Below are 26,413 nucleotides of genomic sequence, written 5' to 3'. Positions count from 1 at the left end.
TTCCAAAATAACTAAGACAGCAGAGCCAGTTCTGGATTTGAAGACGCAAGACTCTCTCTGAGCCTTCCTAACTTGGACTAAAGAGATCTAGAAAAATTGATTTATAAACCAACGAAGACACCTCCTACCCCATGAGTTATTTTTAAATTTCTTCCCATGGAAGCCAAGAGTTCATAACTGATTCAACAGTTGACTCGATTTTCCCACTAGTGCCCAATCCCCCCACTCATGTCCATGACTTCTTGCACAAGTTCACAGAAATGGCTTTTAAACTTTGCTTCACAGTAGGTACCAGTGGCAAACACTTGTAATCCAAGCTACTCGGGAGGCTGAGATCTGAGGGTTACAATTTGAAGCCAGCCCAGCCAGGATAGTCAATGCAATTCTCATAGATAGGAAGGAAGGAAGGAAGGAAGGAAGGAAGGAAGGAAGGAAGGAAGGAAGGAAGGAAGGAAGGAAGGACGAACAAAAGAAAGAAAGAAAGAAAAAAAGAAAGAAAGAAAGAAAGAAAGAAAGAAAGGGAAAGACTCTTATAAGAAGCAGGAAAGGGCACTGCAGCTCAAGTGGTTGAGCTTTGAGAAAAAGAATCTCAGGGACAACACAACAGAAAAAAAAAGAACTACTAAAAATACTTGCTTTATTTTATAGAATATCCCTCAAACAAAATTTCTAATCATAATCATTATTGCATTGTTTGTAGTGGGAAGAGGTTGATTGCGTGGATCCTCTTAGATCTCCATAACATTGCCATGAGTAGCTAGGAATTAAGAATGCTTTTGTAGATGATTCTTCACTTAAGTGTCTAGTGTCTTGGTGCTGTTTGGTCTCTGTGTTATTCCACATACTATCTCATCTTCTAGAGATTGTTTACGTAGCCCAGCCCAGACTTTTCATGAGTAGAAATCTTGAGATAGTTGAGTTGATTATAAAGTACACTAACATTATGGGGAGAAAATTATTTCAAGAGACTCAAGTGGAGCTTTCTTACAACTGGGCATCTACATCCTGAATATTACCTGTACCACATCCTGTTAAAAAGTCATTGAAGGGCTGGCAGTTTGGCCTAGTGGTAGAGTGCTTGCCTAGCATGCACGAAGACCCGGGTTCGATTCCTCAGTACCACATACATAGAAAAAAGCCGGAAGTGGTGCTGAGGCTCAAGTGGTAGAGCTCTAGCCTTGAGAAAGTCCAAGGACAGTGCTCAGGCCCTGAGCTCAAGCCCAGAACTGGCAAAAAAAAAAAAAGTCATTGAAATCAGTTCAGTTTCAAGAGAATGGATGAAATATATCATACTTCCCAACAGAGAAACAGAAGGAATTGATGGTGAGCATCTTGCATATAAGTCTTCAAAGTGAAAAATATCTCCTGTATTCCACTGGAGTTAGATTTTACATGAAAACATCTGGAAGCAGTGTAGTCTGTACTTTATGTCTTTAAAGAATTTTATTTCAAAAAGACTATTTCACTTATAATCCCACTTACTCATAAATTTCAGACACCAGTCCACAGGAAGATAATTCATAAATGTCATAAGCAAAAATATTATACTTATAACACATTATGGAATCAACCTTGTCTGTTGAACTTGCTCTTCCCTTGACATAAGTTCCAATCGAGAATGTTCCTCTGTTTCTTATACTTCCAGTATGTCCATCTTCTCAGGTCACTAGGCATACCTAGGCATTCCAGACTCCAAATAGAAGTTTAGCTTAGGCTCAAGCTAAACTGCTTTCTAGGTCACAGGGTCTAGCACTTAGAGGCTGAACAAGTGTTAGCACTCATTTCCACTCTTCCTGACTAAATAGTTAGCTTTGTGTCAGACTATAATTTCCATTGGCAAACAATAAAACTGAGTCTCAGAGAAGTTAGGGCTCCATTTAAGTTCCTAAAACTAATCTGTGTAGAAATTTAAAATGGAGTCTAGATCTTGCAACTCTGTCAAGAGTAATCCGAGTAAAATTATTCCTTGATTAAGATGCTTAAAATAAAAAAATACAGTTTTCATAAAAGGAATATGGCATTAAGAAAATATGAGCTGGGCTCAGTGACTTACACCTATAATTCTGGCTACTCATGAGGCTGAGATCTGAGGATCACGGTTCAAAGCCAGCCCGAGTACTAAAAACTCTTATCTCCAATTAACCACTAGAAAACCGGAAGTGGGGCTGTGGCTCAAGGGCTAGGGTGGTAGCCTTGAGCTGAAGAGCTCAGGGACAGTGCCCAGGTCGAATTCAAGCCCCATGACAGACCAAAACAAAAAAAAATTGAGTTGGCAAGGTTGATGATGGAGGGACAGTAAATCAATAGAGAAGTAGAGTATCATAAAATCTTATCTATTCACAAGTTTGTTTCCCCCTAGAGTCAACCTTATTATACTCTTAAGAAACATTACCCTGGAGAATTCATTCTTGGATATCACAAAGGGTGATGTCTTGGTTTTGAAGACTCCTATATAATTTTTAGTCTCAGAGCTCTTCACTCCAGCTCCCTTTAATCCCTCACATCCTGCTTAAGTTAATGGAATGCAAAGTTTCTTCTGTCCTGTTGTTCAGATCTCCCAGCAGGATGCATTTCTGTGTATCAGTTACTAGGTGTGGGTTTCCTTTTGCACCAGCTTGTCTGCGTTCCCAGTGATGAAATGAAGCCTTCCCTAAGGAGAGAGCTCAACATCCTTGCCTTCTGCCTGGTCAGCTTCCATGAAACGCCTGTGGCAGCCTTTGCTTCCAGGAACAACAGGCTACGTTTCCATAACAGAGGCAGCAGCAGGCTGTGATTTGGCCTTCTTCAACTCTGTCATGTAGCCAACATGATTTCCAGAGCCTTGCCCCTGGCTTGGCACCTCTGGTCTTCAGTGAACAGGCCATCTGGCATATACTTCCCTGTCAGCAGAGAAGATAAGCCTGGGTTCTGCTTGGTGGGGCTCAATAGATCTTTTGAGTCTGCTGAATAAAGTTGTCTTTTTTGATGATATATCTAAAGGGACATCAGAAGATCACAAGCACAACAGATCAAGAGGGGATGTAAAGTGCATAAATACTGGACAAAAACATGACAATTTTGCATAACTCTGGAATAAGCAAGCAGGTCTTTAAACTGTGATTGCCTTATTTTAAATTATGTGACTAATATGATGTACATACAAAACATGTACTTTAGAATTCTGGAGCAAACAATAATAATTCCATTTTTTATTTACCTGGTCCTTCAGAGGTAAATATGAAAAGCAAGACTCAGTATTATGATAAAAGTAGCTCCAGCTCAGCAATGCACTTCATATAAGCGCCAGCATATCAGTCAGGAAATAAAAGCAAAAAAAAAATACACCTAGCTAGTGCACTTCTATAATTTCTATAATCCTGATACTAGAGAGGCTGAGGAAGGAAATCTTGAGCTCAAGGCCAGCCTGGAATATATAGCAAAAATGTCAACTGTATCCCATCCATTTAATTTTCTTTTAAACTATGCAATTTGTATGAAATCAATATAAAATGTTAAAAAAATAAGTTAGAGAACAATAAAAATTACCTGTAATTACCATTTTGACATAGCTTCTAAAAACATCCTTCCAGACCTTAAGCATAGTTCTTTAATACAATTGAAATATATACACTTCATAATTTTCTGTTTAAACTTAATAGTGTGCAGATATCTTTACACATTAATATAGGCATATATATAAGTTCAAAATATCATCCTTTTCTATTATAAAGAATAAAACAAGTCTTTAAAATATAAATATTCAGGGCTGGGAGTATGGCCTAGTGGAAGAGTGCTAGCCTAGCATGCATGAAGCCCTGGGTTCAATTCCTCAGTACCTCACATACACAGAAAAAGCAAGAAATGGTGCTATGGCTCAAGTGGCAGAGTGCTAACCTTGAGTAAAAGTGCTCAAGGACAGCCCCCAGGTCCTGGTTTAAGCCCCAGGATGTGTGTGTGTGTGTGTGTGTTTATTCACCCCTACTCCACTTTTAACTATATGAACAAATTTCTAGGACATTTATTACAATAATTACTTTCAAGTATTTTTATTTACTTTAGTATATTCCTGATTCCTGGAAACAACTGCTCAGTCAACTTCAGGGATTGTTTTAAGGTTTGGGGCATTACTGCCTACAACACAATCAAATATTTCCTGTGGCCCTGAAGTCAATAATCTAATAAAAATGATGAAGTTTCTAATGCAGATATTTTATATCAACAGGCTAAAAAATCAATACTCAAGTCTTAACAATAACTAGTAAAATCTTTTTTATTCCTATGAAAGTTTTAAACTCTCTTAAAAGCTGATTACATTGTTTCCTCAACTTACCGTGCAGAAAGATATCAGCCATTTTTTCTCTCCTGTCCTTTTATTCCAAGAACACATCTTTAGACAGTTCCACAACAAATGTAACACTGCCTGGACCCTAACTTAAAAACAGATTTATGTAACTCAGCCTTGTAGCTGAGTGCTGCCATAGGCAATAGCAATGTGAACATTGTTTTCAAATATATCTCCCAATTCAATTGTCAATATGTTATATCCATAGTTTGAGCCAGATACCAGTCTTAAAGCTCTTCCTACCAGCAGATTTGATGTATTTGTAAACAACAATCATCTAAAGTTATTTAACACATTCAACCAGTTGTAGCCCTCCCCCCTTGACCTTCCTCCCTCTTTCTCTCTCTTCCTCCCTCCTTCCCTCCCCACCTTCCTCTCCTCTCCTCTTTTCTCCTTTCTTCCCTCTCTCTTTTTCCTCCTTCCCCACACCCTTTGCTCCACACAAGCATATGGAGAATATTTTCCAGGACCTCTGGCTGAGTGACCAGAAAGGATTTAAAAAAAAGTTAAAAAAATACACATAGCTCTTTTATGTAGTTTATTTTCTGCCACCAGAAGTGAAAGATTTAACCCAAGAATCCAAGCACATTCTGTTTTAGCTGGATCTCCTTCAAATAATAATAATCAAGAAAGCTTCCAATAACTAGAATAAAAGTTCCCATTTATAGAAGCATTGGAATAAACTCATACCCCTTTAATGCTTCTCACAAGGGGTAGGGTCAATATTTTCTGTTAGTTGTTCTAATGTGCTCATATCACATTGACTGATACCAGAATGCATCCAAAGAAAACAGATAGTGCATTCTATGGAACCCTTAATCCCTTTCCTGAGAAATTATTTTTCATAGGAGCTCTAGGGAGATCAGAGTTTCTATCCTTCTTTTCAGTGATTTAACCTGTTTTCACAATGAAAACACACATTACCTGGTTTGCCTTTGACTTACATAGTACACTATGTTATTTCCCAAATACAGAGCCAAGATGGAGTGTGCATTGAAATGCAGCAGTGTATGAAATGCACACAGAGACAGGCAGGTCCAGGAAAGGTGAATGCATGCCTTACTGCTACCTTCTTCAAATTTCATAACGTGTTGTACAGGCCCAGGCTTTATATTCACACTCTGGCTACATAACCCACAAAGCTCTTTCATGGCTTGGGTGGAGAACTCTCAGTACTACAAAAATTATATAACATTTGTTTTGTGGGCATAGATTAATTTGAGAGAGGGTATTCAGTACTTTGAGATGCTTTTCTGATCTACAGTTAAGAAAAAGCCAAATAACAAATATACTGAGAGGTTCCAAGATTACCACTGTGTTATAAATGAAAAAAAACTAATGACAAAATTAAAATTTTGATCAGTTAAAAAAAATTGAACAAAGTGGGGCCAGGAGTTTGGCCTAGTGGTTAAAGTGCTTGCCTAGCATGCACGAAGACCCGGGTTCGATTCCTCGGTACCACATACATAGAAAAAAGCCAGAAGTGGTGCTGAGGCTCAAGTGGTAGAGCTCTAGCCTTGAGAAAGTCCAAGGACAGTGCTCAGGCCCTGAGCTCAAGCCCAGGACTGGCAAAAAAAAAATTGAACAAAGTATATGCTATTTTCTGTTCTGTTAAAACCCAATGCCAAGCTAGCACATCTTAATTTTCCACAACCTGAGAGAAATACTTATTTTTCTCATTAGGTAAGTATTCGGTGCAAGGCCTTCTGCCGAGAGTGCTGCATCTAGTGCAGGTCATGGTTGAGAGTCAGCCCACGACAGGGATAGCCCCAGCTGATCCCCTTATCACTGTGTGAATTTGGGCAGTTACATCACTGCCTTTAGCCTGTTTCTCTACCTATAGAACAGGGATTTTAAAACATTTATTTGTGGCTAGCCCCAAATGTAGAGCTCAAACATCAGCCTAGCTCCAGAAATCACAGTGGAAATAACCAAGACTTGTTTTGCATAAACATGATTCTGTTTCTTTGCACAGCCTTGCTCTATTTATTCCTCAAAGATATTTGCCAAGAGCACTACTCACCATACCTACAAGACACAAATTGCTGATACCTGTTTTCTATAACAGATAGGAAAAGCATGTATGCCATAGTGCTAATCATGCATTCTAGAGACCATCAAACCAACATACACAACAAGAAACCATAGTGGCCTAGTTTCTGGGTGATTCATTATCCTCTGTTATGGAATCTTCATGAGAAACAATAATTTAAAATGATATGGCAATATGTGATATAAACTGGTGGTCATTACTTGTAGAAGTAATTTCAACTGTTCAATTTTTCTTAACATTTGACTCTTTTTTTCTAAGTAATGTGCATTTCTTATCTTACAAATATGCAAACCATCTGATGTAATGAGATCTTGGTATCTCCATGGCATGGTTTGCATGCCTGGCTTTGGCTTTATTTCTTATGCAAGTTCAGTATGCCATAGTCCATCCTATTCCAAAATCACCTCTACTCTGACCAAAGATTTGCTGGAGAATTGTCTAGAGCAGAAAAAAGAAGAAACTTCAAGTCTGATTTAAACTGACTCAGGGAAAAAGCACCTCAAACATTGAGTATGAGTTCATTTTTCTTAAACAAATGTCAAAGGACCCTTTAATGAAATGTAATGATTTCTAGCTGGAAAATGGAGTATTGGGAGCTGTATTCAGCTCAGGATAGTATATCTTCCCACTTTATTGTTAGCTTACGTCTGTTATTTCTGAATCTGATCATGTTGACTAAGGAAGCCATGCATATGTATTAAAGCTAAGCTGTTGCTACTGTCCACTTCACCATTGTTTCTACATTTCTAAAAAAAATTGCAAATGACTTCATCAATCAGAGAATAGTGATAGTGCCTATGTAGACAACCTACAGCTACTGCCACAGGTACTGACAAGGTGACTGGATTGTGGCCCAGCCCTCATTGTGCCAATTATAAAGAAAAAAAGATGTGCCATGCCTGGCACAGTGGCTCATGCCTGTAATCCTAGCTACTGAGGAGGCTGAGATCTGAGGATCCAGGTTCAAAGCCAGCCCGGGCACAAAAGGATCTGAGACTTTTTCTCTAACCTCTAGAAAACAGCAAATGGGGCTTGGCTCAGAGTAGGATGGTAACCTTGAGCTGAAGAACTCAGGGACAGCACCCAGGCTGAGTTCAAGCCCCATGACCGACAAAAAAAAAGGAATAAAAAAAAAAGATGTGCCCACTGATTAGTCAGCCTAAAACATAAGGACTGTAGATGCCAGGGTCACAAAAAACAAAAAACTCTTAAATAATGAGTTTAATGACAGAACAGACAAAAATGTTAGTGAACTCATCTTTTTCTTGTTCTTACCACAACAAAGGACATTGCCCTGTTAAAGTTACCACATGATTGAATGAGATCCATCTTAAATGTAACACCTTGGACCATGTCTAGATGGCTATTCATGTCATATTGCACGTCTTCCCCCACACTTTAAATGAATAAATTCCTCTGTTTCTAGCTTAATTGTAGTCTATTCTTCTGGTTTCTCTCTCTGGGTCCATCCCCCATCTCTCTCTCCTTCTCCCTCTCCCTCTCCCTCCCTCCCTTTCTCTCCCCTTCCCCACCTCTCTCTCTGTGTCCCTCTCCTCCCTAGCCCTCGAATTTCTTACAAGGCCAAGATTTTTTTGATTATTTCTATTCAATAGCAAAAAATATATACCCTAATTGTATTGAACTGAATAGGACATTCATTTTCTTGTGTCTATACATTATGATACTATCTCAACTTAGTTAAGTATTTTGGGCCTCTTTATTATTATCTACATTTTCCAATGTTACAGTGTTACATGATGTTAAGTCTTGAGGGGGAAAAACTGTCCCTTAATAGAATGGAGTCATTCTTTTTTTCATATATTTTTATTGTAATTAATTGAAGGTACATTATGTTCACCAAATAGAAGGTGCATTACTTCACAAACATTGATACCCTTTCTCATGTCTTGGTCCCCATTTCCCTCCCCCAACTCCCACCCCTCATCTTGTTTTCCCCCCTTCCCTATCCTATTTCAAATAACCAAATAAACATATATATATGATATATCTGATAACAAGGTAAAATACTGTAACAATATGAGATAACTAAGGGACAGCAAAAGAGATGAGAAATAACATAGTACATTAACAACAACAATCACTCGTTATATGGCTTTTGTTTCTATAGAGGATAGAGTCATTCTTATGGTGTGTTTAAATTGCCTCATGGCGATTCCAGGCTTGAGCTCAGGCCTGAGCACTGTTCTTGGACTTTCTCAAGACTAGAGCTCTACCACTTGAGCCTCAGCATCACTTCTGGCTTTTTTTTCTATGTATGTGGTACAGAGGAATCGAACCCAGGTCTCTGTGCATGTGAGGCAAGCACTCTACAGGCCAAACTCCTGGCCTGTAAATAGTTCTTTTAATTATGGACCTGACAGTGAACATTCCTGAAAGTTTCAACCACATTTAATTCTAGTTTGTCCACTAAACAAACTAGACAGAAAACTGTTCATGGTTTCTCTCAAAATTCAATGTATTTTATAAATCACTGGAAAATTAAAGGAATACTGTGCAATCTTGATCCTAATGACTGTGAATTGATTCTATTTAAAGGTGTACATTTTCACTTCATAATACTATCGCATAGTGCTGCATCAATATTTTAAAACAATGAACACTGTGTTGTTAAATTAATTTTGATTTTTTGAATAGTAGAGGATATTTACTTGCTTGATTCTTGTTACTCATTCTGCAAACATCCTCTAGTTAGGAAGAAACTAAAAGGGGGATGTTTGAAATAACCTACCTTTGCAATTATTCTATAATTGCATTGACAATTTTAGGAAAATATTTTAGAATATTGCAACAGAAAACAAAATTGAATAGAGCTTGGGGCACTCTATAAACTTTGCATTAATTCATTACATGGAAATAATTATTTATAATAAAGATTTGTTCATATTTGTGTGTGATGTATTTTTACAAGAACAAATCTTCAAAAACAGATTTGAAAATAATTTCAAAACCTTTCAAAAGTATTATTCATAGCTACAGTGCACCTGTAGCAATCCTGTTTCATTCTGCATCAGCCTAAGAACTTAGTGCAGGAAAGTAGATCAAAAAGAATACCATCTGGGTACCATCTCATGAACAAGCCAGCCAAGCCATTCATCTGCTCCAAGCCTCAGTTTCCCAATGTGTAAAAACTGCTCCAGAATTCTGATTTCTTATGTACTTGAAAAAACTCACTGAGAGAATATTATCATACATACTTATTCTGAAGAGATCATTCATATTGTTTCTATTTGGTGTGGTGACAATGCCAAATAGTGTTTATGTATCACTTCATTTTCAAGACCATCTCCTTTAATTCTAAGAATAATTTTTTCCAGATAGATGGATGAATTGGAACCAAGATCATCTTTGAACAAGTAAACCAAGCCACGGGAAAAATCAATGACTCTCCCAGTATCTGCACAGCTAGAATACAAACAGTTGAAGAATTTGGGTTTATGTTGTTCAACAAAAGAAGCTTTCTCCTTGAGCACCCTTCAGAAAAACTACCCATCTATATCTCTGCCCTTATATTATTTGTAAGACTATGTTACATCATTGTCTCTGTATTTTAGGAAGGCTGTGATAGTTACTTTCACAGTGTTTGAGATCAGCTGATTTTTGTCTCTGTCTTTTTCGCCAACACATGAAGTGACATAAATGAACCTAAGATGCTCTTAGCATGAGCTATGTGATTGCCTGGGAATATTGTGAGGGGAAATGTCTGTGGAGCTATTGAACTCATGAGGAACAAGGGATAAAAGCAATACACTCTATAAATAAATAAAGTTTCCAACTCCCAGTCTTTTGTATTTTTACTAACATCTCTTGGATTGTCAAGAATAAAATAAGATCGTTAATAGCATCATCACATTTATGTCCATATAATATTATAAAATAGCCTTGGAAGCTAGTATGCAATTCCTGGAGGTATTATAAGGGAGGTAAATAATCAATTACTAAATACTTGCAGAAGTAACTAATATGTACTGAGAACTTTTTCATCAAAAGAAAATATTAAAAGTCACAATTTTCTCTACAGGATTCAAACAGAGCGATTCTCTAGAATGCTAACTTCAAGCTAAGATTTATCCCCCAGAACGTCACTAGTCCTTTCAGCCTATTCTGACCACATTTTTTTATGCCCCTTTCTTCGACCCTAAGTGGGGAAACTGATCAAACGCATTCTGCACATTCCACGGAGCCCACAGATCCAGCTCCCAGCTGCAGTACTAACCTCACAAATGCACAGACCATCTCCAGTTTCTGCAAGTGGAACAGCTTTCCTGACTAGAGAAGTAACCCAAGCACACACCCACTTTCCTCAACAGCTCTATGCTTAACAACTTCTGTCGCCATTTTTCTGTCTTATCATAAGCTGTTGAACCAAAAGGATTACTCTTTCATACTCACAGAAAGAACTTCTTTTCTGTTCTGTCCCCCCCACTCCATCTCACAATTTCATCCTTATGCTTTACAACAGTGACCTGAATCTCTGTGGAGATTCTGACAGTGATGATATGCTGGGGCATAGTTCTGTTGTTGTTGTTGTTGTTGTTGTTGTTGTTGACATAGAGGAAAGGAAACCACAATGACAACAGGTGGTTTAGACACACCAAAAGAGGAGAAAATTCAGGGCCAACTTCTATATCCCTTCTCATAGCTCATCACAACAGGATGAAATATGCAGATATTATTTTTGCTATACAGAAAAAGGAGTACAGGGGTGGGATGCGAGGGAAGGAAATAAGGACCAAGACATGAGAAAGGGTATCAATGTATGTGAATTAATGCACCTTCTATCTGGTGAATATAATGTAACCCTTCTATTAATTACAATAAAAAATATATGGGAAAAAAAGGAGTACAAACTCCCAGATCAGATTTATACAAATAAGTCCAATGTTTGATTAATCTTTGTACTTTACTAGCTCCTGTCTATGTAACCATTAGTCTCCCCATTTCATACCTGGTCAAAATGAGATCCTGACCAATACAATAATTTCTTCAAACACAGAAAATCTGAGCCATACATTGAGTTTGAAGCATTTATTACCAACTTGTTGAAAAAGTCATTTTCTATTCATTGTACATTATGTTGAAAATGAACTATGCAATTTGTACCTAACATATGTAACTATCACCTCTCTATACATCACCTTTTTAATACCAATAAATAAACACATGGTGGCTCACTCCTGTGATCCTAGCTACTCAGGAGCCTGAGATCTGAGGATCACGGTTCAAAGCCAGCCTGGCACTAAAGAATGTGAGACTTTTATCTCCAATTAATCACTAGAAAATGGGAAGTAGGGCTGTGGCTCAAGGGGTAGGGTGGTAGCTTTGAGCTGAAAAGCTCAAGGACAGCCCCCAGGCCCAGAGTTTAAGTCCTGTTACCCATAAAATATAAAAATAAAATTAAAAAATAATTTTTTCATAATTTTTTTATTGTAGTTAATAAAAGGGTTACATGATATTTGCCAGATAGAAGGTGTATTAATTCATATACATTGATACCCTTTCACACGTCTTGGTACCCATCACCCCCCCCACCCACCACCCACCCCCGTCTTGGTTTTCCCCCCTTCCCTATCAAATTTCAAATAACCAAATACCAATAAATTCAATATATCAGATAACAAAGTGAGATACTGCAACAATATGAGATACCCAAGAGACAGCAAAGGAGATGAAAGATAACATAGTACATTAAGGACAACAATCATTCATTATATGGCTTTTGTTTCAGTATCCTGGAGGTCCTTTCAATTAAAAAATAATTTTTAAGAAACTGTTTTCTTGATAGGATACTTTTGTCAGAAAAGAATTTGCTTATGTTTAAAAGTATTTAGTCAAACATATCTATAAAATTTACTCTTATAAAACTACTCTGAACAATATCTATTTAAGCTTAGTTCATTTGTACTAATGAAAAATACTTCTTTCTCCTAACTCACTCCCATTAAGGTGGCTCAATATATTTATTTGCAAGGTTTCATTACATCTGATTATCTGATCATTTTTATCTCCTGTAGTGAGACTTCCACATCATGAAGTATTTTATTGCATTCCAAGATACAGGAAATTGCTTAAATGTTTCAGATAAAAATCTTTATCTAGTTAAACAAGGTTGGATATGTATATGTTGGGTCTTGCATTTGGGGTTGGCTTTCAGCTCAAATGTGGAGAAAGGTTTATCCAGAATGACAATGCAACAATGCTAGAAGAAAATTGGATAACAGTCAAGGAGGGAGCCAAAACAAAGACAAAAACATTCCAACTACAATCTGAAGAAGTAATGAATGGCCAATAAAGATGAGGATGCGTGATGAGTTTAATAGACAAAAGAAAACCAAGACCATTTAGGGGAAAAGAGGCTTAGTCACTACATATAACTGGGAAAACCAATGGAGAAAGGGAATTGAGAATAAGGAGGTGAGAAGATGCTGAAGTTCTTAGGTTCAATGTAGCCAAATAACTGAATAGGAATTAACTAAGAGGCACAAGAGAATCATACAAGACCAAACATTCAAACAAATGACACTGAAAGAAACTGGGGTGAAGATTAATACGTTTTCACATGAAAAACTGTTGCTATGTTTCATTCATGATTTGAATAAAGATAAAAGAATGGCATTTTTTAATAAGAAGAAGAAATCCAGAATTGACCACTAGCAGATATGAGCTTAAGGAGTTCTGAGGACTGCTTTTCACACAAAAGATGTTAATCCCAGAAGGAAAGATGAAGACACAAAAAGGAATAAAGATCATCAAAAGTGAGAAATATATGGGCTCATCTAAATAATGATTGACAATAAAAAAAAGTTGGGCCAGGAGTTTGGCCTAGTGGTAGAGTGCTTGCCTAGCATGCACGAAGACCCGGGTTCAATTCCTTGGTACCACATACTTAGGAAAAGCCAGAAGTGGTGTTGAGGCTCAAGTGCTAGAGTTCTAGCCTTGAGAAAAATCCAAGGACAGTCCTCTGGCCCTGAGCTTAAGCCCAGGACTGGTTAAAAAAAAAAAAAGTAACTGTACACTGAAAGCCAAACTTCAAAATCTATGGAATGAAGGAGTAGGATAAAATGGAAAGAACTCCCAAGACAAATAGTGAATCTCAGCATGATAGATGTATCCAAACCAGAAAGCAACAGGTAAGACTAGAACAAGACTCAAGATACAGATTTACATTGAGGATTGTGCAGGAAGGGAGGAAGCGGGGTATTCTTTTTGTGTTGGTCTTACAGCTTGAACTCAGGGCCTGGGGCACTGTCCCTGAGCTTTTTCTCTCAAAGCTAGCACTTTAGATTTTTGGCACAGACTTTCCTGCCCCAGCTAGCTTTGAGCCATGATTCTCAGATCTCAGCCTCCTGAGTAGCAAGGATTACAGGTGTGAACCCCTGGCTCTGGGCCTTCCCGTCCCTACACCCTGCCCCTGCCATGGCTCTACAGTATAACTTAAAGTCAGTTATTGTGATATCTTTGGCATTGCTCTTTTTGCTCAAGTTTGCTTTGACTACTCAGGGTCTTTTGTTCTACCATATGAAATCTAGGATCCATTTTTCTTCCTCTGAAAAATGACATTGAAATTTTGACTGTATGCAATATGTAAGATGGTTTTGGAGGAATAGCCATTCTTATAATATTAACTCTGCAGATCCATAAACATGGGAGACCTTACCATCTTCAACTGTCTTTTTCAACTTCTTTCCTTCAGTGTTTTATAGTTTTCTTTGTACAGGTCTTTGATGTCAAAAGTGGGGTTTTAGTTCTTTTAATTTTGTTGTCTATTTTTAGTACTCTTTAAAAAAAATTTTTTTTACCAGTCTTGAGGCTTGAACTCAGGACCTGGGCACTGTCCTTGGGCTTTCTCAAAGATAGTGCTCTATCACTGGAGCCACAGCACCACTTCTGGCTTTTTTTCTGTGTGTGTGGTATCAAGGAATTGAACCCAGGGCTTCATGCATGCTAGGCAAGCACTCTATCACTAGGCCATGCTCCCAGCCCAGTATTTTAGTATTTATTGTCAGTTCATTGATACTGAATAATACCTAGGTACAACTATAAGCTGGCATAATATCCTTAAAAACACATTCATCCATTTGTGTACATTTATTTAGGACATCTCTTTGCACTGCTAGGGGAAATATTCATGATATGAAGATCACAGTCTCAACACTTAAAAATAATGCATAAAATCAAGCATTAGTAGTTCATATCTATAACCCTAGCTACTCAAGAGACTGAGATACAAGGATTATGGTTTGAAGGCAGCTCATGCAGGAAAGTCTGTGGTACTCTTAACTCCCATTAACGACCAAAAAGCTAGAAGAAGAGCTATGACTCACATGGAAAAGTGCTAGCCTTGAGCACAAAAGCTCAGGGACAGTACAAATATAATAGTAATAATAATAATAATAATATAAATGACACAGTCCCTTAACAACTCTTGTTTTAGCCAATACTCCAGAGAGATAAAAGGAAAAATCTCATCAAAATTTATTAAGACTCTGAGAGTTATATGTGCAAAAGGCAGGACACAGAGGAAGGAATGAAAAGCTAAACCAATCACATGTGTTTCTCGGATTCTCCTTAACAAATGTAACACTGTACACATTGCATAAAACCTGGTGGAGGAATGGGGGAGAGGAAGGAGGAGAATATTTATTCTAGCTACAGCATGGCACAATCCCCCAGACAGAAGCCACAAAACTTTGATTTCCCTTATGTAATTTTTCAGGGTTTTTTTACTTAGGGATTTTCTTTTTAATAGTTTTAATATCTTTAAGTAGTTGTACAAAGGATTGCCATTTAACAAAGCAGTTTATGAATACAGTGCATCTTGATCAACATTCTCACCCATGCCTCCCAAAGTTTTAATTTTATGATGTTTTGGAGTTCTTTTGTTGTTCTTTCTTATGGTACTGAAGATTGAACTCAAGGCCAACTACTGCTAATGATATGCACACCAAGTTTCTATTTAATTATTTTAATATTATTCATTTAATGATATATCCTGCGTATTTTATACTAAGGAGACTGTTTTATCTAACATTTACTTTCTTCACACATAATTCTCCCAGTGTGTAAATTATTTTGTCAAAGCTTCACAAGCTGTCTAGATGGATCTTATTAGCCCCATTTCACAGATTAGAATTTTGCTTGGTCAAACTACCTTGAAAATTTGTCTATCAGTATTAACTCAGTTAAGTAGAGCCCTTGGCCATTGTGCTTTATCAATGTCCGTAACGGGATGGAAAAATAAAAGTTCCATAGAACCCTTCATTAGCACTGAAACATTTTCGTCATGTCTGAACTTCCATCCAGAAAGCTCTTGAAATTACTTGGCTTATTACATTTTAGTAACTGTGCTTGCATGTTTCCTCTTTCCTCTGCGAAGCAAGCAAAAGAAAACTAATCTAATAGCCTTCATTTTCCATGACCAAACAAGTAGATTTGGTTCTGGTCAATTAAAATGGTCTGCCCAGGACTCTCAACAGATAGTGATTGATGGGGAGAAGGGGCCCTTCTTGAGACCTACTGGCTGTTATAAGGAAGATTCACAAGGATCCCATTCCTTAATGCAGTTTGAATGAGAGGAAGCAGCACCACTGGCAACCAGCAAGATGTTAGAAAAAATAAAAGGAAAACTCATGTACTGTTTAATAAAGATCAGCTGCTAAAGAGACACATATCAGAACCCTCTCTGTTCCCAAGACTGGTAGGTTCTTCCATAAATTCACCAGACACGAGCACAAGGTGGAATACATACGAGAAACTCCCCAGAACCCAGAAGGCCAGGATGATAGCCATCTCTCCAAGAGGGAGTGCACAAGACTGATGTAACAGCTAGCTCTTCTGCTTTGTAAGGGGCAAGGGTCCTGCGACAACAGGGACTGAAGCTTCAGAGATACCATGAGACACAAGACTGTTGCCATTCTCATCAATCTTAAAGAAAAGACCCTGCTGTTATCTTTTCATTGTTTTTAAAGGTCTTTCATTTCAGGGAACTGGCCAATGGATGGACAGCATGCCCATAGGACATCTTCCATATCATCAAGTGTTAAAACAAGCTTGATCTATTTGCCACCAAATGCAGTAGGCTGTGTCCACATCCAAAGGCTTTTCCAATACACCAGGGACCCTTTTGAGGTTCTCTGCTCTTATACCTACGCATCTGCCTCAGACATTGTGCTATGCAGAAGATTGCTTTGCTGGCTCAGATTTCTGACATTATTTTATGACTATTTAACTAAAGCTAAGGGTCACTGTAGGAAAGTGACTGTCCTCAAAGAGCCCATGCAAAGAAAGGGAGAACTATCGAACTGACAATTCCCTCCACTGGAAACATTGCATCAGGAAGGATTTCTGAGTGTGAGTGTTCTCTTTTCTCTTTTTTAAGAATACAAAGTTCTGAAAAGGATGAGTGTTCTCTTTTTTTTAAGAATACAAAGTTCTGAAAAGGGTTTCTTATTGTAGGGCTTCAGAAAATAATAAAGAGGGGCCGGGAGTTTGGCCTAGTGGTTCAAGTGCTTGCCTAGCATGCATGAAGACCCGGGTTCGATTCCTTGGTTCCACATATAGAAAAAAGCTGGAAGTGGTGCTGAGGCTCAAGTGGTAGAGCTCTAGCCTTGATAAAGTCCAAGGACAGTGCTCAGGCCCTGAGCTCAAGCCCAGGACTGGCAAAAAAAAGAAGAAAGAAAAAGAAAATAATAAAGAATAAAAACACTGAAATATATGAAAGTTCATAAAGAAGTATACTTTCCAAAAATTGAACTTCATGTTCTGCTTCCATTCCCTATTTAAAACTCCAAAACCTGCCAGGCATAGCCAATGTCTGCATTTTAGATTCTTAGGCTATATGGTCATGATCTTCCATCTTAAAGAAGATGGGCCCTTCACATTTGGGGTTTCTTACAAAACCAGCCCTCTGTAAAAGCTTAGGGTCCCATGTGGTTGTAATATTTCCAGAATGGAGAACTAAGTCGATTCTGATGAAACTTTGAAAGATGCCACTAAGTCAAAGTGTTTCAAAGCCAACACTTCAACTGCCAGATCGTTCCCTCTGTGATAAAGGAGTGGTTATTTGATTGGCAGTGGGGAAAGGGGTATCTTTCACCAGGGATGCATATGGCACATCATCTCCATGATTACATATGAAAGAGGATGGGGTCTGGGGAAAGCTCCTGAATCATTTAGACACACAAATCAACCAAAGAGGGGGTTACTCCATTTTCTCTTGAACTCTAGTAGGAAATTTCCCATGCCATAATTGTATTTGTTATAGTGCAATGATCAAAGTCAATAAATTCCTCCATCTATCCCCATTCAGGGAAACCATATGGCCTTACTAGGAGAATCACATGTAATGCTGGTTTGTAGTATACATGATTAAATACTCAGGGGTGGGGGGTTTGGGAGAAAGGGAAAACTGGAAGAACAAAAGCATTTAAATGAGACTCAATGCATCAACTCCAAGAGGCACTTGGATATATTGTACTTCTGTAAGATCTAATGTGGAGAGCTATATAGGAAAAATACTGCCGTATGATTCTGAAAGAGAATGATTGAAAAAACATTCATTTCTCTTTGCAGCCTAACGTATCTTCAACAGTTGTTAGGGATAGACAGGCATCTATCCTAAAGTCTACCAATTATCAGACAGTTCAGTTCTCCTATCCAAGGTTCTGTTTCATTGCAGGGGAAAATATCACAGTTTTGCAGAAACAGGAAAATTGTATTGTTTTACCTTTCACATAGATGAGGATTGGAAGGTTTATAATTCCTAGAATCAGTAGAGATAAGGAAATATGAGTTATCAAAGTAAATGTATAAGTTTTTGGAAAAGCTTTTTGAATATACACATATATATGTATATATGTATCCATCAAAATTTTAATTTACATGTAAACAGTGACCCCATAAGCACATATGGTGAGGAATTTATCATATACATGAACAAGCAGATGTATAAATATATGCCTGTGAGAATAAATTATAATATTTTTATTCTAGCAAAGCCTGAATGAAATCTGAAAATCTAGCACTAGAAGAAAGGCTTAAATGAGTTAGAATAATGAATTCAATAAGTAATATGAAGGCATATTCCAGGCATAATGGCTTATGTCTTTATTCCAAGGCAGAAATTAAGAGGAAAGAAATTCAAGAACTTCCCTGGCAAAAAGTTAACAAGACCCTAACTCAACAAGAAAACTAAATGTGGTAGTTCATATCTGGAATCTCACTGAAGACATAGGTAGCAGGATTAAGGTACAAGGTTGGTGGAAAGAGAGAGAGAGGGGGGGGAGAGAGGGAGACCCCAGCTGAAAAAGGAGCTCAAAATTTTAAAAGGATTATAGGTGTATCGCCATGTATTTGAAAAGACCATTCTGCCATTGTTTAGTGAGCTGTTCTGAGAAACTCCAGATGACTGGGGATATGGTGCTATTCTGTCTTCCTTCTCTCAGTGATGTTTCTGTCCACTTTACCAACAAAGATGGCTGTGAAAACTACAAACCAACTACGTCCACTGTACTTTGTTTTCATCTTGTTCTTTCATAAGCTCCATCCATAGTAAATTGGTTATGCTTTAAATAATTCATTACATTTTAAAAGCTCATATTTTAATCTATTTGAAACAATATAAAAGCGACGTTCACAATATAAAACAACATAAAAAGTTCACATTTTAATTGTTAAACTTGTCATTTAAAATATGATGTAAAAATCAATGTTAATAAATTCTTTAATAAAAAATAACTATATCAGTTATGCTAAAAAAGTTCACATTTTAGTCAATATATCTCAATACATTGTACATTTAATCAAGATAATAATGCTTCAATCAGCAAAAATTTACTGGTAAACTAAAATTCACTTTAATGGCATTTAGTAAAGTAAGAATATGGCAACAATATAAATAATAAGTAGCAGGAGGTCTGTCAAATTATTATTTAACTTCACAGTGAAATATTAGGTGCCTCCTCGGTGGTACATCTCAGACACCTTTAGATTTGCCTATTTATCACTCCAGTCAAACAACAGCTCATTTTCTTGCCAAGAGTTTGTTTTTGTTTTGTTTTCCCAGTAGAGAGGCTTGAACTCAGGGGTCTCATGCTTGCCTGTCTTGCTTGTTCATCATTAACCACATCTACCACTTAAGCCACTTGGCCTTTTGGTGATTATTTTACAAATGGAATCCTGCCAACTTTGCTGCCTGGCCTGACTTCAAGCCACAATCCTCCAGTTTTCAGCCTCCTGAGTAGCTAGGATTACAAGCATGAACCAACCCATTTTAAGAGTTTAAAATTAAACAAAATGTGCCATTAGTTTACCCCCTATGAATACCAAGTTTTTATCTGGTATCATTTTTCCTCTACCTAAAGGATTTTTTTTTTACTATTTCTTGCAATGTAGATCTGTTTTTAGTAAATTTATTTAGCGCTCATTGTCTGAAACTAAAGGTATTATTACCATTATTTTCTTTTTTAATAATTATTTTTTTTAGGTTGGAATAAACTCTATCAAGCTAACGGCCCCCATAAACAGGCCATCCTCATATCAGATAAAATAGACTTCAAACTAAAATTAGTAAGAAAAGACAAAGAAGGTTACTACATACTACTAAAGGAATCTTTCCTCCAGGAAGACATAACGATCCTAAATATTTACACACCCAATCCCGGAGCTCCGAACTTCATCAAGCAAACTTTACTTTCACTGAAACCATACATAGATCGAAACACAGTGATTGTTGGTGACTTTAACACACCACTCTCACCTATGGACAGATCAACAAGGCAAAAACTCAACAGAGAAACCTTAGAACTGAACAATTATATAGACCAACTAGATCTAACAGACATCTGCAGAATATTCCACCCAGCAACAACACAATATACGTTTTTCTCAGCAGCACATGGAACATTTTCCAAAATAGACCACATCTTAGGCCATGAAACAAACCTGGACAGATTCAGAAACACTGAAATTATTCCAGGCACACTCTCAGACCACAAAGGCATCAAATTGGAACTGAACACACATCTCCACCAACGAAAACCCTGTAACTCATGGAGATTGAACAACACATTGTTGAATCACCAATGGGTCATCAAAGAGATCAGAACAGAAATCCAACAATTTATGAAATTTAACAGTAAGGAGCACACAAAATACCAGCTCCTTTGGGACACATCAAAGGCAGTACTCAGAGGAAAATTTATAGCGCCGAGTGCCTACAACAACAAGTTGGAAAAATCGCAAACCAACAAGTTAATGTCTCACCTTAAGCTCCTGGAAAAAGAGCAACAAACCAACCTTAATAATTATTTTTATTACCATAGTGATGCATAAAGGGGTTACAGTTACATTTGTACAATAGTAGGTACATTATTTTTGAACATTATTCCCCTTTGCATATTTTCTCCCACTTTCCCTCCCTTCCTCCCAAGATGTAGAATTCATTTCCAACATATTGTCTTGTGAATATCACTGTTACTTTGTTCATCCTTTGTCCTTTATCTCATCTTATTTTTCCCCTTCCCTTCCCTGATTCAAATAAGCAAATAAATGTATATACAATGTTCCAGGTACCAAAGTCAGATACAGCAACAACAGAGGATAAACCATATGGGAAAGAAAAAAGTAAAAGAGATAGAAAGAGTAAAGAAATATCTTCACTTAGAACATTAAAAACAACAACCACAAGAATAACTTTCTTGTTCTCTATCCTGTAGTTCATTTCGCTTAGCCTCTTCCCATATGGCCGTATGAATGTCCCTTTTGAGCTATTGTGCTCCTTGGCTAGGAAAGTCCTAGACTCATACTAGTTATTACAAATGAGGAGACCATGGACCCTATGCTTGTTTGGGTTTGGATTATTTTACTTAATATGATTTTTCCCAAGTCTTTCCATTTCCTTACAAATGGGGAAATGTCATTATTTCTGATGGCAGCATAAAATTCCATTGTGTACCTACAGCACATCTTTTTTCAAACAATCTGCATTGACTCATTTTTTTCTAACTTAAGATTTAAAGATGGTGGGGCCGGGAGTTTGGCCTAGTTGTTAAAGTGCTTGCCTAGCATGCATGAAGACCCGGGTTCGATTCCTCGGTACCACATACATAGAAAAAAAAAAGCCGGAAGTGGTGCTGAGGCTCAAGTGGTAGAGCTCTAGCCTTGAGAAAGTCCAAGGATAGTGCTCAGTCCCTGAGCTCAAGCCCAGGACTGGCAAAAAAAAAAAAAAAAAAAAAAAAAAAAAAGATTTAAAGATGGTGTTCCATCGTTTTCTTTTTGGGGGTGGGACGAGGGGGGGTCCTGGGGCTTGAACTTGCCCTAGGCACTGTCCCTGAGCTCTTCAACTCAAGGCTACTGCCCTAAAGTCCAAGCCCCACTCTGGCTTTCTAGTGGTTAATTGGAGATAAGAGTCTCACAGACTTTAGTGCATCGGCTGGCTTTGAACCTTGATCCTCAGATCTCAGCCTCCTGAGTAGCTAGGATTACAGGCGTGAGCCACCATGCCTGACATATTCCATTGTTTTCTAGCTTGCATTGTGTACTTTAACAAGTCAGCTGCCATCTTTGTCTTGGTTTCTCTATTTAACAAATGTTTATTGATCTACCTCTATCTCCTTTGATTTTAGTTTCTCTCTGTTGCTGATTTTAATGCTTCTGAAATGTAGCAGTATGATTTATTTCATAGTCCTTCTACTTAAGATATTCATTTCCATTTTACTTTACCATTCAATTTATTTGATCTTTCAACTCTAGAATGTAAACATTAGTATTTTCTGTTTCCTTATTGCATTCCTATTTTCCTTTATCTTTTATTTACTAAGTCTAATGTCTGGGCCATTTCTGAATTTGGGAGTATTTTTGGCTTTTAACCAATTCTTTTTCCTCATATTTATTGGTTTTATTTTCCTGCTTCTTTGAATGTTTAATAATCTTTCATTTAACAGTACAACAAATACTGCATTTTTGGCTCCTGGACTTTGTTATACTCTTTTAATATTGTTGAGCTTTTTCAGGGACAGTATTTATTCTATCAGTGTTTTCTTTTTCACTGTGTTAGGGATAGTCTAGAACAACATTTACTGCATGGCTAGTTTGGCCTCTTCTTTTTCTTTTTTTCTTTTTTGTCGGTCATGGGACTTGAATTCTGGGCCTGGGCCTTGTCCCTGAGCTCTTCAGCTCAAGGCTACCACCCTATCCCTTGAGCCACAGCACCACTTCCTATTTGGCCACTTCTAAGGACTCTGTCTATTGTCTCTGAGGTAGGTAGTCTTTCTGCAATAGTGGGAACACAACATCTTTACAGCCTGCCTATACTCAAAGAATTATTAGATTTCTCTACCAACACCTGTGGAAGGAAACATGTGTTTGTGAATCTTCTTGTATCAGGCCAAATTTTGACTAGCATTTAAGTAGAAGGAAGTCACAGTACAATCTACTTCTTTCTATAAATAGAAAACTTAGTCTATGTCTGCCTTCTCACCCCTTCACTTCCATTTTGGGTTTTTAGTTTCAAGCCACACAGAAATCGATGCCCTGCCTAGGTGCTGCTTCCTACCCCACAACAAAAAAACCCTTCTCTTACTGAGTAAGCATGGTTGTCATGGTAGCTGGAGGTCATAAACTCCTGAGTTCTGGGTCTTGGCACCACTCCATGCATTATCTGCATCCTGGCACAAATCAGCCCCTTTATCTAATTAGTAGACTTACAATAGCCACCTGCCCCAGAGCTTAACCATTAAAGATGCAATATTGGTTGAACAGTTTGAGACAAGGGATGAGGATAGCAGCTAACTGAAAGCTGATCTCAGTGAGGCCCTGTCTCTCCTAGCTACAGACACCTGAAAGCACTGGCCCACCCACAGAGCAAGAGTTCAAAAGGATTTGAAGAACAAATCATTTCTATCTTCTTTCCATAACTCACCTTGGGTGTCTTCCGATCCACTGGCCTCCCAGAAGCTGGGCCTGCTGACCTCCGCCAGAAAGACCTGCTAGGTATTACCATTTAGGTGCCAACTGTTCCTTGCCTCAAACCTCCTACCTGAGAGTCAAGAGAGATAATTCTCTCTTATTCTTTCACTCCTTCTCTCTCTCTTTCTTCCTCTCTCCCTTCCTCCTTCCCTGCTCTGGCTTGCTTTATTCTACTCTCTAATCTTTATACCTCAGAAACAACTGCTGATCAATTAGGAAACTTAGATCATTTCCAACTTGCTTAAATGTTATAACTTACTCTTATTAATGGGACCATGCTCCACAGTTATGTTATTCAGTTGTCCGCCATGTTTTTACTTTTCCCAAAGAATTCTGAGAACAACAAATTGTTTTTGTTCAACATTCACTATATAGATTCAAATGTGTTCTTACATGTGTTGTATTGATATTGATGATTCTAAACTTCTTAAAAGGTGAAACCAACTATGAAGCTCATCAAGGTTTTCCCTGCAAGAAAAACCTACATATTTCTAACATATAAGTGAGAGCAACACTCTGAACAATCTACTCATTTAGCTGTAAATGCAAAAAAAACCTCCAGAAAGTATGAAATATAGTGTATCTGTGCTTTGCATCCCCACCTGAATTTCCAAAATGATAGCAAATGCTGGCAATGATGACGTTAGGGGAATAAAGAATTCACTTTCAATGTTGCAGTTAAAGTCATGGGGTTAGCTCTGAGTGTTTCTACTAGGAGAGTAAAGCAGCATCCTAGTCCAGGCAACAGCTCCTCAAATTAAAATATTGTGAAAATGTACCCAATGTTGTTCTTTATGCTGAGGAATCTGTTCCATATGTGCAGTTTATGTCTCACTATACTTTTATCGCTATGTAATAATTTTGAAATTTCTTGCATATTACTATTGCACTATGATTTAATGAGAATCTATTAGTTGAAGCTCTGCCTTCTTTCATTTCACTGTCAGATCAGTCACTCCAGTTTGAAATGATAGCAAGAAATAGTTTCCTATAGCCCCTTCCATATGATATTCCAGACCCTGGCAGCTCTAACTGATACAGGTTTCTTGATATTCAGATAGTGAGTGCTTCTTTACTTAACATTTCCATTGTTCTTATTTATTAATGTTTTTAAACAAAATACTTTCGGAAAGATATTAAAAAGAAGTCAGTGTTTAAAATCTGTGTAAGCAAAAATAAACCGTGCCAACATTCTCTCCCTGCCTACTGTGAGTCTTTAGGCCATTCCAGGAGCAAACCAGATTAAATAACTGGCTGAACCAAAGCCCTAAAGTCATTGTTTCCTTTTGAGAAGGAAAAACTACAAGCTAAAAAAAAAAGAGAAATCTTTATAATAATTACTGCTTTTTCCCTCCAACCCCAGCCCCCCCATTAGGGGTTGCTTTCAGAACACCACTGGCTTCAACACAAATTAAAATTTTCTCCTCTGCCTTTATATCCTTGGCCACTACTAATAATTGTACTTCTATCAAATAAACTTCTTCTATACTACTGATATGTCTTTACCTGACTTTAGGTTCCGTGCTGACATGGTGAGCAGATGTTTATGAAAGGGATAAACTATACCAAGGCTTCTTCTTTGCTAAGGACTATAGAGAGTGGTTTCTTAAAATTCTATGGCTTTATATAATGAGTGATTGTTGTCCTTAATATACCATGTTATCTCTCATCTCTTTTGCTGTCCCTTGGTTATCTCATATTGTTACAATAGTTCACCTTGTTATCTGATATATTTTATATATGCTTAATTGGTTATTTGAAATAGGATAGGGAAGGGGGAAAATCAAGATGGGGGAGGGGGGAGGGAAATGGGGACCATACATGAGAAAGAGTATCAGTATTTGTGAAGTAATGTATCTTCTATCTGGTGAATATAATGTAACCCTTCTATTAATTACAATTAAAAAATATATGAAAAAAATTCTATGGCTTTGAAAATTAAAATCTTAATAATCTCTGGATAATATGTACCATAATGTTATTAGTCAGCTAATGGTGCTTGGGTTTCATACAACAGTGAAAACAGGAGGCCTTCTGATCTTTAGACTAAAAATGAAAGGAAATGAAATTTTTCTAAAATCTGTTATATACAAAAGACACAAGACTTGAATTTGTGTTACTCACAGGAAGTTTTATGAAACTAAATGACACCACTCAGAAACATCTGACATCTTTGATGATTTCTCACTTGGAAGGTCTCTAGGATGAAGCTTTTGACTCCATGCTAAGCTTCCCAACTTGGCCAATTAGTCATTATGATTAATAAATAGAAACTTTTTGTCTACTAATTGTCTTGTCCTCCATGTGAATCTCAGAAAGGATATAGTAGAGTGAGAAGAAATTAAAGAGGGGGAAAAAAGATCTGTGGTCTGGAACTGGACCAAGAAAAACTGAATTTTTCTGATTATACATTAAACTGTCAGTAAAGAGCACTGTGACCCTGAGTTTGAATAAAGAAAAAGCCCCACAACATCTGAACTCACTGGTTCTGTGAGCTGTTTTAGGGAGAAGGCAACAGAAATGACTCACATTATTAAACTGTATTCATCCAAACCCAGAGAAAACTTCCTGATGAGGAGAAAACTAAACTCATTTCCCTTTCTTCAATGAGGATTGAATGTAATTTGCCTTGAGGCACTTGCAAGGGCTAAGTAAACCTACACAGTCTAGCCCCACATCTGGGCTGAGACTTACAGTACAGGGTCACATGTAATAGATATTTTTCAAATCTAGAATTTGAAAAACCCTAGATGTTCTCAAATCAGTGAGAATCTGAGGTTGAGAACCAGGTTCCTGATATTTTGTCTTACAGAGAAAGCCTAGTTTTTGTTATGTATCCCTGAGCTTCCTGCTCAAGACTACCTTCTAGCATTCTAGGGTAACTATCTTTATTTGCATTGGTTAATAATGAGATTAAGTCTGACTTCCTTCTGATGTTCATGCCTGGACTGAAATTCTCCTGTTTTAGTCCTCCTCTGAGAGCTAAAATGACATATGTATACCACCACACTCAGCTTCTTCTGGTATAATGAAGTCTCATAGACTTTTCTCGCTGA

Source organism: Megascapheus bottae, chromosome 8, assembly GCF_031878675.1.
Source record: "Megascapheus bottae isolate mThoBot1 chromosome 8, mThoBot2.hap1, whole genome shotgun sequence".
In the NCBI taxonomy this organism is placed as follows: domain Eukaryota; kingdom Metazoa; phylum Chordata; class Mammalia; order Rodentia; family Geomyidae; genus Megascapheus; species Megascapheus bottae.
Note: the sequence above shows the minus strand (reverse complement) of the source record.